This window comes from Pseudophryne corroboree, chromosome 2 (assembly GCF_028390025.1).
Source record: "Pseudophryne corroboree isolate aPseCor3 chromosome 2, aPseCor3.hap2, whole genome shotgun sequence".
Classification (NCBI taxonomy): Eukaryota; Metazoa; Chordata; class Amphibia; order Anura; family Myobatrachidae; genus Pseudophryne; species Pseudophryne corroboree.
The window spans coordinates 1,051,301,539-1,051,317,766 of record NC_086445.1 but is presented as its reverse complement, the minus strand read 5'-3'; the positions used below and the strand labels follow the sequence as shown (position 1 = coordinate 1,051,317,766).

General features: G+C 47.8%; 1 long non-coding RNA gene across 1 annotated transcript; it reads left to right on the top strand.

Moving 5' to 3' along the window:
* The first annotated feature begins 13,066 nt into the window (after window positions 1-13,066).
* Window positions 13,067-14,898, top strand: LOC134988697 (uncharacterized). Its single transcript, XR_010194102.1, has 3 exons — window positions 13,067-13,304; window positions 13,380-13,592; window positions 14,213-14,898. It is a non-coding gene; the product is annotated as an uncharacterized LOC134988697 (long non-coding RNA).
* The last annotated feature ends 1,330 nt before the right edge of the window (window positions 14,899-16,228 follow it).

The following is a 16,228-nucleotide window of genomic DNA, read 5'->3' as shown; positions in this document are numbered from 1 at the left end:
GCATTATCTGGGCCAGAGACAGAGACCTTTTCTGGGAACTGGATGGGACCCGAGTGGATGATATGGAGGGGTCAGTAAGCAGTGCATCCTCCACAGACTGCCTCCAATATTTAGTCTGTTGTTCAGACTCAGAGAATTTCTTTGCAAGCATTGACATATTCTTCTGCACATTCTCACCCACTCCGGCTCCTTCTGAGAGGGAAGGGCCACCACCAGGGGTTAAAGTGAGCCGGAACGGGGCGGAACTGCGTTCCGTCAGTTCCACCAGGAGACAGAACGCAGTTCCGCCTCCCCCGGCTCACCTAACCCGATGTCCCGGGCGGCGCTGCAGGGAGATGCCGGGCGCCCGCTGAGATCGCGTTACCAGCGGGCGCCCGTCTCCCTCTCCGCAGCGGCAGCCGGGGCTCAGTACTGAGCTCCGGCTTCCGGCTCTGTCAGTGCGCGCTATGGGAGAGACGTCATGACGTCTCTCCCATAGTGCCGAGGAGCGGGCGGCGAGAGAGGACTGCGGCGGGAGCGGGGCTTGGTAAGTATGGTGCTCCTTCCTCCCTCCCTCCCTCCTATATGTGTACCACTAGCGGAGTTTCTACTGGGGGCTAGTTACTGGGGGGCTTTTACTACTGGGGGGCTTTACCACTGGGGCAAACTACAGAGGGGCAAAACTACTGGGGGGCTTTACTACTGGGGCAAACTACAGAGGGGCAAACTACTGGGGGGCTTTACTACTGGGGCAAACTACAGAGGGGCAAACTACTGGGGGGCTTTACTACTGGGGCAAACTACAGAGGGGCAAACTACAGAGGGGCAAACTACTGGGGGGCTTTACTACTGGGGCAAACTACAGAGGGGCAAAACTACTGGGGGGCTTTACTACTGGGGCAAACTACAGAGGGGCAAACTACTGGGGGGCTTTACTACTGGGGCAAACTACAAGGGGCAAACTACTGGGGGGCTTTACTACTGGGGCAAACTACTGGGGGGCTTTACTGCTGGGGCAAACTACAAGGGGCAAACTACTGGGGGCATTACTACAAGGGGGCAAGCTACAAAGGGGCAAACTACTGGCAGCATTACTACTGGGGGCTAAACTACAAGGGGGCATAATTACAGGAGCTAAACTACTGGGGGTATAACTACAAGGGGGCAAACTACTGGGGACATTACTAACTTTGGCAAACTACATGGGGGCTAAACTACAGGGGCTAAACAACTGGGGGCACAACTGCAGGGGGCATTACCACTGGGGGCTAAACTACATGGGGCAAACTACATGAGGGCAAAACTACTGGGGGCATTACCACTCGGAGGCTAAACTAGAGGGGGGGGAGTAAATTGCTGGGGTCATAACTGCAGGGGCATTACCAGTATGGGCATGACTACTGGGGCTAAACTACAGGGGCTAAACGACTAGGGGCAATACTACACAGGGGCATTACCATTAAGGGCATTACTGATGGGGTGCACAGCTAATGAGGGCATTGTAAAGGGGGCACTTCATAAGGGGCACTACTGTTGGGGGCATTGCATAAGGGGCACTACTACTGTGGGCATTGTATAAGGGGTGCTACTGCTGGGGGCATTACTGTATGGGCCGACAAAGAAGCTGCGTTCCCGGTCCGCCCTCCGTCGCTCCGCCCCTACCATCGCCGCCGCACTGGAAGCCCAGGTTCCAGACTCCCAGCTGCAGCGGATCTGGGACCAGGCCGGCTTTATTATCCCTGCCGCTGCATCGAGCTTCTGTGACCGCGGCACTACTAGTTCAAATCTGTCGCTGATTGGCTGCCGGTCCGCAGCAGTTTTTAAATATTAGCGCCGTGGTCACAGGAGCTCGATGCGGCGGCAGGAATAAAGCCAGCCTGGTTCCAGATCCACTGCAGCCGCCCTCAGCCTCTTCTGCCGCCCCGCCCTCGGACCTCTGCGCACCCACAGCCTCCTCCTCCGCACTATCTCCGAGGCCCACAGCCTCCTCCACGTCACGCCTACCACAGCCTACTCATCCACAGCACCGCAGACCACCGCCGCTGATAAACAGGTAATCTAACCTGCTGCCTTTCTCTCTCCCTAGTCCCTACTGTATTCCCCTGCTGTCACTTTCCATGTCCCTGCTGTCACTTTCCATGTCCCTGCTGTCACTCTCCCAGTCACTCTGTCACTCTATAATGTGAATTTCGGCTCATACCGTGTGCTATAATGTGAATTTCGGCTCATACGTGTGCTATAATGTGAATTTCGGCTCATACTGTGTGGTGTAATGTGAATTTCGGCTCATACTGTGTGGTGTAATGTGAATTTGGCTCATACTGTGTGGTGTAATGTGAATTTGGCTCATACTGTGTGGTGTAATGTGAATTTGGCTCATACTGTGTGGTGTAATGTGAATTTCGGCTCATACTGTGTGGTGTAATGTGAATTTCGGCTCATACTGTGAGGTATAATGTGAAAGGGGTCCTACTATTGTGGTGCATAATGTGTATAAGGGGTATATGGTGTGGTAAACTACACTGAAGGGCAGGCCCCCTTTTGCGTGGCCACGCCCCCTTGTCAGGAGTGCACGCGCCTTCGGCGCGCACATAATTGCACCCTTCACTTTTCCATACCCCCACTTCAAAATTTCCACTTGGGTACTACTACTGTGGGCATTATTACTATTGTGTGACCACGCCCCCTTTTTGAGGCCACACCCCCTTTTTGCTGCGGCGCGCGCAATACCTTTATTACATGGGCACCGTGGGGAGGGGGGTGAGTTCCACCACCTCTCTAGGACCACTTTAAGCACTGGCCACCACATTACCCTCTTGTGCATCTAAAATGGGTTCTTCCTGGGAAGAACCCTCCCCAATGTCTAACCTGTTACACACTTGTACACACACACACACACACACACACACACACGCACACACACCCCTATCACACAGGGGAGCTATTGGGGACAGACCCACACTAAAGTCTGTCAGAGAGACACAGAGGGATCTGCCAGTCACACACTGTGCCTTATTGTGAATTGTGGAAATATTACCCACTTACAGCGCATATACCAATAATAGGCCCACAGACCAAATTATAATGACCACTCTCTGCCCCTTCTATAACACCCTGTACTTGTATCAGCGTTGTCATGAGGAGAAACAGCGTTCAGGAGCTTCACACTGGAGTTTCTGTCAGGAGAAAATGGCGCCCAGTGAGTGTTCTGGCAAGTCTGAGGAGAAGCCCCGCCCTTCAGCCTCAGTAATGTAATATTTATACTGGCTGGGGATGGCACATCAGCGGCTGTACATGTATGTACCATGCCCTCAGAGCGCGCCCCCCCCCCCCTGCGCTCTGCACCCTTGTGCTGAGAGACATGGCAGGGCTCCGGTAATATACTCACCAGCCTTCTGACTTCTGGCTCTGTTAGGGGGTGGCGGCAGTGCTGTGGGAGTGAACGCTGGCCAGGCTTGGGCTGTGTTCAGTACCCTTCAGGAGCTAATGGTGTCCTGTCAGCGGAAGCAGAACCAATAACTAATTGAGAAGTTGGTTCCTACTTCCCCCCCTAAGTCCCACGAAGCAGGGAGACTGTTGCCAGCAGCTTCCCTGTAAAATAAAAAACCTAAGAAAGTCTTTTTCCAGCAAAGCTCTGTAGAGCTCCACTAGTGTGCATCCAGTCTCCTGGGCACATTTTCTAAACTGAGGTCTGGAGGAGGGGCATAGAGGGAGGAGCCAGTTCACACTGTTGAAAAGTCTTAAAGTGCCGAAGGCTCCTGCGGAACCGTCTATACCCCATGGTACTAAAATGGATCCCAGCATCCTCTAGGACATAAGAGAAAATAATAATACCAGGACGAGACCAAAGAATGGGTCTGCTTTTCAGCTGGAGAGGAAAAATGGGTCTCCTGTGAGACATCAGACCTCTGCCCACCACACCACTTCCACAGAGTAAATAAGGCTGAAAAAAAGACAGGTCCAAAAAGTTCCACTTTTTATGAAGTCTAATTGTGTTGAGTCAAGAAATAAATAAATATATATTTTTATATATATACAAATCCCCCTGTTCTCATTTGCCAATTTAATATCACGGGAGGCAGGTAATTCCTAACTAAACCCAAAATTGCCAAATCGGATGATTTCCATGTGTGGTACCACGCAGTGGCGGAACTAGCGAGCGGTGGGCCCAGGTGCGACAAAATGCTTTGCCCCCCCCCCCACACATCCCCCTCCCCCCCCACATCCCATCCAAGTCCACCCCCTCACCCCTGGAGAGGATCTGGTGAGGGGGACCTGCTCGGTGCCAGAGAAATGGATACCTAGCAACAGTGCCGTAACTAGACATTTTAGCACTGTGTGCAAGAAACGGCATTGGAGCCCCACTCCTGCATGCAAAACAGGGGCAGTGCACGCCGTAGGCGCGCGCAAAAATACATAGTGGCGTGGCTTCGTGGGGAAGGGGTGTGGCCACAAAATAATACCAATTCATAAAACGGTGCACAGTAGTCTCCATTCTTCAAATTACGCCGCACAGTAGCACCACTACACCAAGTAGAGACCCTTTTACACCTTACAGCGGACAGATTCCTCTTTTTACACATTACGGCAGACAGCGTCCCCTTTTTACACATTACGGCAGACAGCGTCCCCCTTTTTACACATTACGGCAGACAGCGTCCCCCTTTTTACACATTACAGCAGACAGCGTGCACTCTTTACACATAAGTACATAACGGCAGACAGCGTCCCCTTTTTACACATAACGGCAGACAGCATGCCCTTGTTACACATAGCGGCAGACAGCGTACACTTTTTACACATAACGGCAGACAGCGTCCCCTTTTTACACATAACGGCAGACAGCGTCCCCTTTTTACACATTACGGCAGACAGCGTGCCCTTGTTACACATTACGGCAGACAGCGTCCCCCTTTTTACACATTACGGCAGACAGATTCCCCCTTTTTACACATAGCGGCAGGCAGATTCCCCCTTTTTACACATAGCGGCAGGCAGTCCCCCCTTTTTACACATTGCGGCAGGCAGATTCCCCCTTTTTACACATTGCGGCAGGCAGATTCCCCCTTTTTACACATTGCGGCAGGCAGATTCCCCCTTTTTACACATAGCGGCAGGCAGTCCCCCCTTTTTACACATAGCGGCAGGCAGTCCCCCCTTTTTACACATTGCGGCAGGCAGATTCCCCCTTTTTACACATTGCGGCAGGCAGATTCCCCCTTTTTACACATTGCGGCAGGCATATTCCCCCTTTTTACACATTGCGGCAGGCATATTCCCCCTTTTTACACATTGCGGCAGGCATATTCCCCCTTTTTACACATTGCGGCAGGCAGATTCCCCCTTTTTACACATAGCGGCAGGCAGTCCGCCATTTTAACACATAGCGGCAGGCAGTCCCCCATTTTTACACATAGCGGCAGGCAGTCCCAACAAAGAAAGAAAGAAAGAAAGAAAGAAAGAAAGAAAGAAAGAAAGAAAGAAAGAAAGAAAGAAAGAAAGAAAGAAAGAAAGAAAGAAAAAGAAAGAAAGAATTATACTTACCCTCTCCGCTGGCTCAGGCTCCTCGGTGCAGCGTCAGACGATTCCCGGGCTGGAGAGAAGGAGAAGGAGGGAGGTGGAGGAGGGAGCCGCAGCAGCGCTGTGTTATTGGTGGAGGCGCTGCTGCTGCTGCCCCCCTGCTTCCCTATAGGCTGTTCTCGGAAGACAGCCTATAGTAAAGCAGAGGGGCAGCAGCAGCAGCGCCTCCACCAGTAACAAAGCGCTGCTGCGGCTCCCTCCACCACCTCCCTCCTCCTCCTTCCCCCGTCCGTGCCGCTGCTCCTCTCCTCTCCGGGCGGCTGTGCGCTGCGGGCAGCGGTTGCCTGCAGCGCACAGCGGCATGTAATGAGTCAGTTTGACTCATTACATGCTTGGGCCCCTGGACAGAGGCGGGCCCCAGTGCAACGCACTGCTTGCCCTGCCGGTAGTTCCGCCTCTGGTACCACGGGATGCTAGTGTGGGCACAGGTAAGTTAGGTATAGATGATATCTTACAGTAGAGATGCTATCTCCAGTGGATCTCTCCTTCTCATGATGATGACTCCACCAACTTGTCCTTCTCAGACTGTAGCAGAGAGGCTAGCCCCACACACATAGTATAATGACCTTGTCCTTCTCAGACTGTAGCAGAGAGGCTAGCCCCATACACATAGTATAATGACCTTGTCCTTGTCAGACTGTAGCAGAGAGGCTAGCCCCATAAACATAGTATAATGACCTTGTCCTTGTCAGACTGTAGCAGAGAGGCTAGCCCCATACACATAGTATAATGACCTTGTCCTTGTCAGACTGTAGCAGAGAGGCTAGCCCCATACAAATAGTATAATGACCTTGTCCTTGTCAGACTGTAGCAGAGAGGCTAGCCCCATACACATAGTATATATAATGACCTTGTCCTTGTCAGACTGTAGCAGAGAGGCTAGCCCCATACACATAGTATAATGACCTTGTACTTGTCAGACTGTAGCAGAGAGGCTAGCCCCATACACATAGTATAATGACCTTGTCCTTGTCAGACTGTAGCAGAGAGGCTAGCCCCATACACATAGTATAATGACCTTGTCCTTGTCAGACTGTAGCAGAGAGGCTAGCCCCATACACATAGTATAATGACCTTGTCCTTCTCAGACTGTAGCAGAGAGGCTAGCCCCATACACATAGTATAATGACCTTGTCCTTGTCAGACTGTAGCAGAGAGGCTAGCCCCATACACATAGTATAATGACCTTGTCCTTGTCAGACTGTAGCAGAGAGGCTAGCCCCATACACATAGTATAATGACCTTGTCCTTCTCAGACTGTAGCAGAGAGGCTAGCCCCATACACATAGTATAATGACCTTGTCCTTCTCAGACTCTAGCAGAGAGGCTAGCCCCATACACATAGTATAATGACCTTGTCCTTCTCAGACTGTAGCAGAGAGGCTAGCCCCATACACATAGTATATATAATGACCTTGTCCTTGTCAGACTGTAGCAGAGAGGCTAGCCCCATACACATAGTATAATGACCTTGTCCTTCTCAGACTGTAGCAGAGAGGCTAGCCCCATACACATAGTATAATGACCTTGTCCTTGTCAGACTGTAGCAGAGAGGCTAGCCCCATACACATAGTATAATGACCTTGACCTTCTCAGACTGTAGCAGAGAGGCTAGCCCCATACACATAGTATAATGACCTTGTCCTTGTCAGACTGTAGCAGAGAGGCTAGCCCCATACACATAGTATAATGACCTTGTCCTTCTCAGACTGTAGCAGAGAGGCTAGCCCCATACACATAGTATAATGACCTTGTCCTTGTCAGACTGTAGCAGAGAGGCTAGCCCCATACACATAGTATAATGACCTTGTCCTTCTCAGACTGTAGCAGAGAGGCTAGCCCCATACACATAGTATAATGACCTTGTCCTTCTCAGACTCTAGCAGAGAGGCTAGCCCCATACACATAGTATAATGACCTTGTCCTTCTCAGACTGTAGCAGAGAGGCTAGCCCCATACACATAGTATATATAATGACCTTGTCCTTCTCAGACTGTAGCAGAGAGGCTAGCCCCATACACATAGTATAATGACCTTGTCCTTCTCAGACTGTAGCAGAGAGGCTAGCCCCATACACATAGTATAATGACCTTGTCCTTGTCAGACTGTAGCAGAGAGGCTAGCCCCATACACATAGTATAATGACCTTGACCTTCTCAGACTGTAGCAGAGAGGCTAGCCCCATACACATAGTATAATGACCTTGTCCTTCTCAGACTGTAGCAGAGAGGCTAGCCCCATACACATAGTATAATGACCTTGTTCTTGTCAGACTGTAGCAGAGATGCTAGCCCCATACACATAGTATAATGACCTTGTCCTTGTCAGACTGTAGCAGAGAGGCTAGCCCCATACACATAGTATAATGACCTTGTCCTTCTCAGACTGTAGCAGAGAGGCTAGCCCCATACACATAGTATAATGACCTTGTCAGACTGTAGCAGAGAGGCTAGCCCCATACACATAGTATAATGACCTTGTCCTTCTCAGACTGTAGCAGAGAGGCTAGCCCCATACACATAGTATAATGACCTTGTCCTTGTCAGACTGTAGCAGAGAGGCTAGCCCCATACACATAGTATAATGACCTTGTCCTTGTCAGACTGTAGCAGAGAGGCTAGCCCCATACACATAGTATGATGACCTTGTCCTTGTCAGACTGTAGCAGAGAGGCTAGCCCCATACACATAGTATAATGACCTTGTCCTTGTCAGACTGTAGCAGAGAGGCTAGCCCCATACACATAGTATAATGACCTTGTCCTTGTCAGACTGTAGCAGAGAGGCTAGCCCCATACACATAGTATAATGACCTTGTCCTTGTCAGACTGTAGCAGAGAGGCTAGCCCCATACAAATAGTATAATGACCTTGTCCTTGTCAGACTGTAGCAGAGAGGCTAGCCCCATACACATAGTATATATAATGACCTTGTCCTTGTCAGACTGTAGCAGAGAGGCTAGCCCCATACACATAGTATAATGACCTTGTCCTTGTCAGACTGTAGCAGAGAGGCTAGCCCCATACACATAGTATAATGACCTTGTCCTTGTCAGACTGTAGCAGAGAGGCTAGCCCCATACACATAGTATAATGACCTTGTCCTTGTCAGACAGTAGCAGAGAGGCTAGCCCCATACACATAGTATAATGACCTTGTCCTTGTCAGACTGTAGCAGAGAGGCTAGCCCCATACAAATAGTATAATGACCTTGTCCTTGTCAGACTGTAGCAGAGAGGCTAGCCCCATACACATAGTATATATAATGACCTTGTCCTTGTCAGACTGTAGCAGAGAGGCTAGCCCCATACACATAGTATAATGACCTTGTCCTTGTCAGACTGCAGCAGAGAGGCTAGCCCCATACACATAGTATAATGACCTTGTCCTTGTCAGACTGTAGCAGAGAGGCTAGCCCCATACACATAGTATAATGACCTTGTCCTTGTCAGACTGTAGCAGAGAGGCTAGCCCCATACACATAGTATAATGACCTTGTCCTTCTCAGACTGTAGCAGAGAGGCTAGCCCCATACACATAGTATAATGACCTTGTCCTTCTCAGACTGTAGCAGAGAGGCTAGCCCCATACACATAGTATAATGACCTTGTCCTTCTCAGACTGTAGCAGAGAGGCTAGCCCCATACACATAGTATAATGACCTTGTCCTTCTCAGACTGAGCAGAGAGGCTAGCCCCATACACATAGTATAATGACCTTGTCCTTGTCAGACTGTAGCAGAGAGGCTAGCCCCATACACATAGTATAATGACCTTGTCCTTCTCAGACTGTAGCAGAGAGGTTAGCCCCATACACATAGTATAATGACCTTGTCCTTCTCAGACTGTAGCAGAGAGGCTAGCCCCATACACATAGTATATATAATGACCTTGTCCTTCTCAGACTGTAGCAGAGAGGCTAGCCCCATACACATAGTATAATGACCTTGTCCTTGTCAGACTGTAGCAGAGAGGCTAGCCCCATACACATAGTATAATGACCTTGTCCTTGTCAGACTGTAGCAGAGAGGCTAGCCCCATACACATAGTATAATGACCTTGTCCTTGTCAGACTGTAGCAGAGAGGCTAGCCCCATACACATAGTATTATGACCTTGTCCTTGTCAGACTGTAGCAGAGAGGCTAGCCCCATACAAATAGTATAATGACCTTGTCCTTGTCAGACTGTAGCAGAGAGGCTAGCCCCATACACATAGTATAATGACCTTGTCCTTGTCAGACTGTAGCAGAGAGGCTAGCCCCATACACATAGTATAATGACCTTGTCCTTGTCAGACTGTAGCAGAGAGGCTAGCCCCATACACATAGTATAATGACCTTGTCTTTCTCAGACTGTAGCAGAGAGGCTAGCCCCATACACATAGTATAATGACCTTGTCCTTGTCAGACTGTAGCAGAGAGGCTAGCCCCATACACATAGTATAATGACCTTGTCCTTCTCAGACTGTAGCAGAGAGGCTAGCCCCATACACATAGTATAATGACCTTGTCCTTGTCAGACTGTTGCAGAGAGGCTAGCCCCATACACATAGTATAATGACCTTGTCCTTCTCAGACTGTAGCAGAGAGGCTAGCCCCATACACATAGTATAATGACCTTGTCCTTGTCAGACTGTAGCAGAGAGGCTAGCCCCATACACATAGTATAATGACCTTGTCCTTGTCAGACTGTAGCAGAGAGGCTAGCCCCATACACATAGTATAATGACATTGTCCTTCTCAGACTGTAGCAGAGAGGCTAGCCCCATACACATAGTATAATGACCTTGTCCTTCTCAGACTGTAGCAGAGAGGCTAACCCCATACACATAGTATAATGACCTTGTCCTTCTCAGACTGTAGCAGAGAGGCTAGCCCCATACACATAGTATAATGACCTTGTCCTTGTCAGACTGTAGCAGAGAGGCTAGCCCCATACACATAATATAATGACCTTGTCCTTCTCAGACTGTAGCAGAGAGGCTAGCCCCATACACATAGTATATATAATGACCTTGTCCTTCTCAGACTGTAGCAGAGAGGCTAGCCCCATACACATAGTATAATGACCTTGTCCTTGTCAGGCTGTAGCAGAGAGGCTAGCCCCATACACATAGTATAATGACCTTGTCCTTCTCAGACTGTAGCAGAGAGGCTAGCCCCATACACATAGTATATATAATGACCTTGTCCTTCTCAGACTGTAGCAGAGAGGCTAGCCCCATACACATAGTATATATAATGACCTTGTCCTTCTCAGACTGTAGAAGATAGGCTAGCCCCATACACATAGTATAATGACCTTCTCCTTGTCAGACTGTAGCAGAGAGACTAGCCCCATACACATAGTATAATGACCTTGTCCTTGTCAGACTGTAGCAGAGAGGCTAGCCCCATACACATAGTATAATGACCTTGTCCTTCTCAGACTGTAGCAGAGAAGCTAGCCCCATACACATAGTATAATGACCTTGTCCTTGTCAGACTGTAGCAGAGAGGCTAGCCCCATACACATAGTATAATGACCTTGTCCTTCTCAGACTGTAGCAGAGAAGCTAGCCCCATACACATAGTATAATGACCTTGTCCTTGTCAGACTGTAGCAGAGAGGCTAGCCCCATACACATAGTATATATAATGACCTTGTCCTTCTCAGACTGTAGCAGAGAGGCTAGCCCCATACACATAGTATAATGACCTTGTCCTTGTCAGACTGTAGCAGAGAGGCTAGCCCCATACACATAGTATATATAATGACCTTGTCCTTCTCAGACTGTAGAAGAGAGGCTAGCCCCATACACATAGGGGTAAATTTACTAAGATTCGTATTGTTTCCGATTTGGAGAGAGAATCATCACGAATGACATCGAAAGTGTAAAACTGCAACTTTTTTAATTGATTACGACTAATTTACTAAGCTGTCGTAATTGTATTTTTAGTGTTGTCCGATGTCGATGTCATTCGTGTTTTTTGGATGTGTATTGCGGCCGATTTTGTTGTTTTGCGGCCGTGTTCTTAGTGTTTTTTTACGACTGCATCACATGTCTGTTACGGCAGTGTTTTTCAGTTTCCGGCCGCGTTTTTTTACTAAGTTTCGTTTTTGTCACTCGTCCGTGATTGGTTGTATTCGTGATGGAGGAGTGTTTGTGCACATTACTATAAAAACGCCCCAAACCGTCTGCACCTCGTGGGTTTAGCTAGTGGAGAGGAGAGAGGAAGGTGTATTAGGAGTTGGTGAGTTTGGAGGAGTTTTTGGTGGATTTGGAGCGGAGTTTTGCGATTGTTGAGTGCTGTACTGTGTGTGTAATTAGTCTTGTCATACTTGTTGTGTAGTTTTTTCGAAGTTTGTCTACTTTTTTGTCATTGTTTTTTTTTTCAAGTCTATTGTCATTGTTTGTGAGTGAGTGTGTGTGTGTGTGTTGTGTGTGTGGTGTGTAGTGGTAGTGGAGGAGTGTGTTTTCTGGGTTTTTTTCTCAGTGTTTTGTGTAGTTTGTGGGAATTATGTCTCAGTCAGAGGTCAGTGTGGTGGAGGAGGTTAGTGAGAGGGAGGAGGTGAGTGAGGTGGAGGAGGTTAGTGAGAGGGAGGAGGTGAGTGAGGTGGAGGAGGTTAGTGAGAGGGAGGAGGTTAGTGAGGAGGAGGAGGAGGGGGTGCCTGTTGTAGCGTTCTCCAGTGATAGTGATGGTGCTGTGGCTCCGCAGCCACGCACCACTACCAAGACTGGGCGCAATGTGAAGTTCAGCTATGCTGAAAACATGGCTTTGGTGCGGGAGCTGATGAGGCATCATCGGCAATTGTTTGGGCAGGATGCTGCCAAGGTGTCCTCACGTAGGAAGTCGGTCCTGTGGGGAAAAGTTATTGCTGCAGTCAATAGTGAGGGTGTGGTGAGGCGGACTGAGGACACGTGTAGAAAAAGGTTTTATGACATCAAGCGCCGTGTCAAGGCCAAGATGGCCAAGGAGGCCAAATCAGCCCGCCAAACCGGGGGTGGACACCCTTTCCGTGCCACTTTTCGTGATTGGGAGGAGCCTGTGCGGTCACTTATTCCTGCAGAAGTGGTGTCAGCGACTCATGTCCGGGATTCGGACCGTCCAAGGCAGGATGGTGAGTTGTATTTTAAATTTTTTTGGCTCTTGTTATTTTTAAAATGATAATGCTGCTAATTGTTACGGTGTTTGTAAATATGCAAACATTGTGTTGGTAATGTCGTGCAGGCCTGTGCAACCTGTAGCTGTAAATGTGTTTCAAAACTACAAGGCCCATCATGCATTGCCAGAGTTTTGCTATTAGTGAATGTGAAATCTGTTGCAGTGCATGCTGGTATGTGTAGTTATAATACATAATCATAGATTTTGCTTGTCCCTAACTGTTTTTTCAAATGGCCTTTTTTTTAACAAACTTATTCAATAAATTGTTTCATTTTTTATTATGGTTTTTATGTTGTTTGTGAGAAATTTTATATTAAAATTATCTGCAATATATTGTGTCGAATTAAGCTATGTTTCTGGATTATTTAGTGCAACATCATCTTAATTTAAGAATACACACCCAATTAATTAATCCAGAATAGCTTAAACATAAAATAGTTAACTTAACATTAGGTGCGAGATGTTTACATTACAATAATGATTTTCAGATAACAATGAGTTTTAAAAGTATGGTCATAATGTTTTGTGCAATTTTTCAACAGTACGCCAGAGACGCGCCACAGACAGGCCACAGCCAACTGATGAAGCTGCAGGGAATGCAGGTAAGAAATCAGTGTAGTCACATATTCTGCAAACACATAGAACCACAAAATATTAATGTTGCTATTTTCACATAGGTTCTTCTTCTGCAAGCCGCCCTCCTCTAAGGCGGACATCACAGGGCTCTGTGACTTTAACTAGGAGGCCCACTAAGACGCGGCGTGTGGAGTCGGAATCTGCGCCTCCTTCTTCACCACCCAGGCGGCGCATCTCGGCAGTCTTGCCCCAGCCACCACAGGCAATTTTGGCTAGTCCCCAAAGTGATGAGCCACGATCACCTCAGCTGTCTGGTGAGTAAAAACTTAAAAGAAATACATTCAAACATTTCGACACAGTACATTTACTATGATGTGAGCTCAATGTGAGATGGCATGTTTCCCGTAGCAACCAATCAGATTCCAGGTATTATCTTCTTGAAGGTGCCAAATAAATGTGAATTAAAGTCTTATTGGTTGCTATGGGCCACATCACATTTTAAATAGAACACCCACCTTACTAAATTGAGCCCACAGACGTGCACAGAAAATGAATAGCGGGTTTCTAACCGGACTTAACCCACCCCCCCCCTTCCACAGCATTATAGTCTTCTCACACCTCCCCTGTCCGGGATGTAGACTGCTTACCTGATGCGCTCCTCTGGTCCGTCCAGGTGAGAAGTCTATATCCAGGACAGGGGAGGTGAGAGAACACTATAATGCTGTGGAGGGGGGGAAGTTCGGTGCGGAACCCGCCAGTCAGTCTCTGCGCACGCCTGTTATGGCACATATGTGTTTGTAAAGGAAAGATTCCTAGTTTTTAAAAAAACACCTCAAATTAAAAATGTAAATAAAAAAAAATAAGTATGGAATGTTTAGGACAAGCAAAGATATTTAATTATAACTAAACAGTGCCTGTTGGCCACCCCATACAGAACCAACCTTCATGGGAGACGATGACCAGCAGGAACCAGACCAACAGGCAACCTATACACTGCAACTTACGGCCGTTGATCCTACCCAGCCAACCCAGCCGCAGGATATGCCCCAAGCCTCCTTAAGTCCACAATTGATACCAACTCCACCCCAGCAACAAATGTCCGCTGACTTTTGGTCCAGTTGGGCAACACAACAGGCCCAAAACACTGCCTGCCTGAACACACACACACAACACCTTGCCAGTCTGCCCCATCATCTTCCGCGCATTAGTCGGAACTCGGGCAGACTGATTGTTCAGGTAGGCAGAATTGCGACATCGATGGAGCAAATCAGGGCGGACAACACGCAAATGCTGGCAAATTTGACGCACATCATCGATGAGCAACAGCGGCATCAACAAGCCCTGATACAAGTGATCCAACACAATCAGGTAGTGAATGAGACTTTGTCTAGGATTGTGGCCAGCCACACTGCCAGTAATAATCAGCTGAATGCCAGTATACATAACTTGAGCCAAAGCATCACTCTGATGTCAGCACAACATCTCAGCTCCAGCTCAAGAACAACTACCCCTAGCCAGACCCCAGTTACCTCCCCTGTTCGACGATCATCCAGAACACGGGCCAGCGACCCTGCTCAAACCTCGGCACCCAGCACACAAAAGAAAAAAAAATGAATCTGACATGACATTTGTGTAACACAATAAAAATTTTAATATTGTCTTCACCAAAAATCCTGTGTCCGTGTCAAACATTGTAAAACACGCTATGTGTGTATGGTTTAATGGGGTAATGAGTGTCAATGTTTTAATACAAAATTAAAATACAAAATTACACAACAGTATAAAGAACAAACAATACTGTGTTCTAAGACCTACCAGACGCAACACTTAGACATAGATGTGTATGTATTTTTCAACACACCTGTTTCAAAAATTTAGAAAAGGTTGTCTGGGAAATAACAATGACGTCGCCTGTCACAGCCTGGAAGCTGCCAGTAGCCAGAAAGTGCTACACAGCCAGGAGTTTGTTGGATGTTTTTAGGGGAAACATCTGTATGACCCTATCATCAGACAATGCGTTTAAGTTTAAACGTCCCCTAAACAAACGTGGCTGGCGCAGCCTCCGCGGAACCTGTTCAACCTGCTGACCATGTACACTTACCTGGCCCAGATTTCTTGAAGAGTCATGGAGCACTTTCAGGTATCCCCCAGCAAACAAAAAATCTGTTGCATACACCACACCAGCCATTTCAGAGTGAGAGATATTCAAAATGTGCCTGGGACCCTTTTATAGGGCCAAACATTCAGGTGTGAGTAATGGATAATTGACTACACATGTAAACACGCTTCTCAAAAGCAGGTCTGGTTTTTTTTAGGACTTTTTTACGAAATGTATTTTTTCACGGCCGCAAATGCATTTTCACGGTAGACATTACAAATACGAATGGTTAGTAAATGACCGAGATTCATATCTAAACAGCCGCGTTTTGACCGATGGTGTATTCATTCGTATTTTTAAACTTGAACTTCCAAAAAAATACGAATGCACTCATCACTGCCGTGATTTTTGCTTAGTAAATTACCGAGATGACACTTTGAAGAAAAAACGGCATCTCGGTCAAAATCGGGAGCTTAGTAAATATACCCCCCAGTATAATGACCTTGTCCTTGTCAGACTGTAGCAGAGAGGCTAGTCTCATACACATAGTATAATGACCTTGTCCTTGTCAGACTGTAGCAGAGAGGCTAGCCCCATACACATAGTATAATGACCTTGTCCTTGTCAGACTGTAGCAGAGAGGCTAGCCCCATACACATAGTATAATGACCTTGTCCTTGTCAGACTGTAGCAGAGAGGCTAGCCCCATACACATAGTATAATGACCTTGTCCTTGTCAGACTGTAGCAGAGAGGCTAGCCCCATACACATAGTATAATGACCTTGTCCTTGTCAGACTGTAGCAGAGAGGCTAGCCCCATACACATAGTATAATGACCTTGTCCTTGTCAG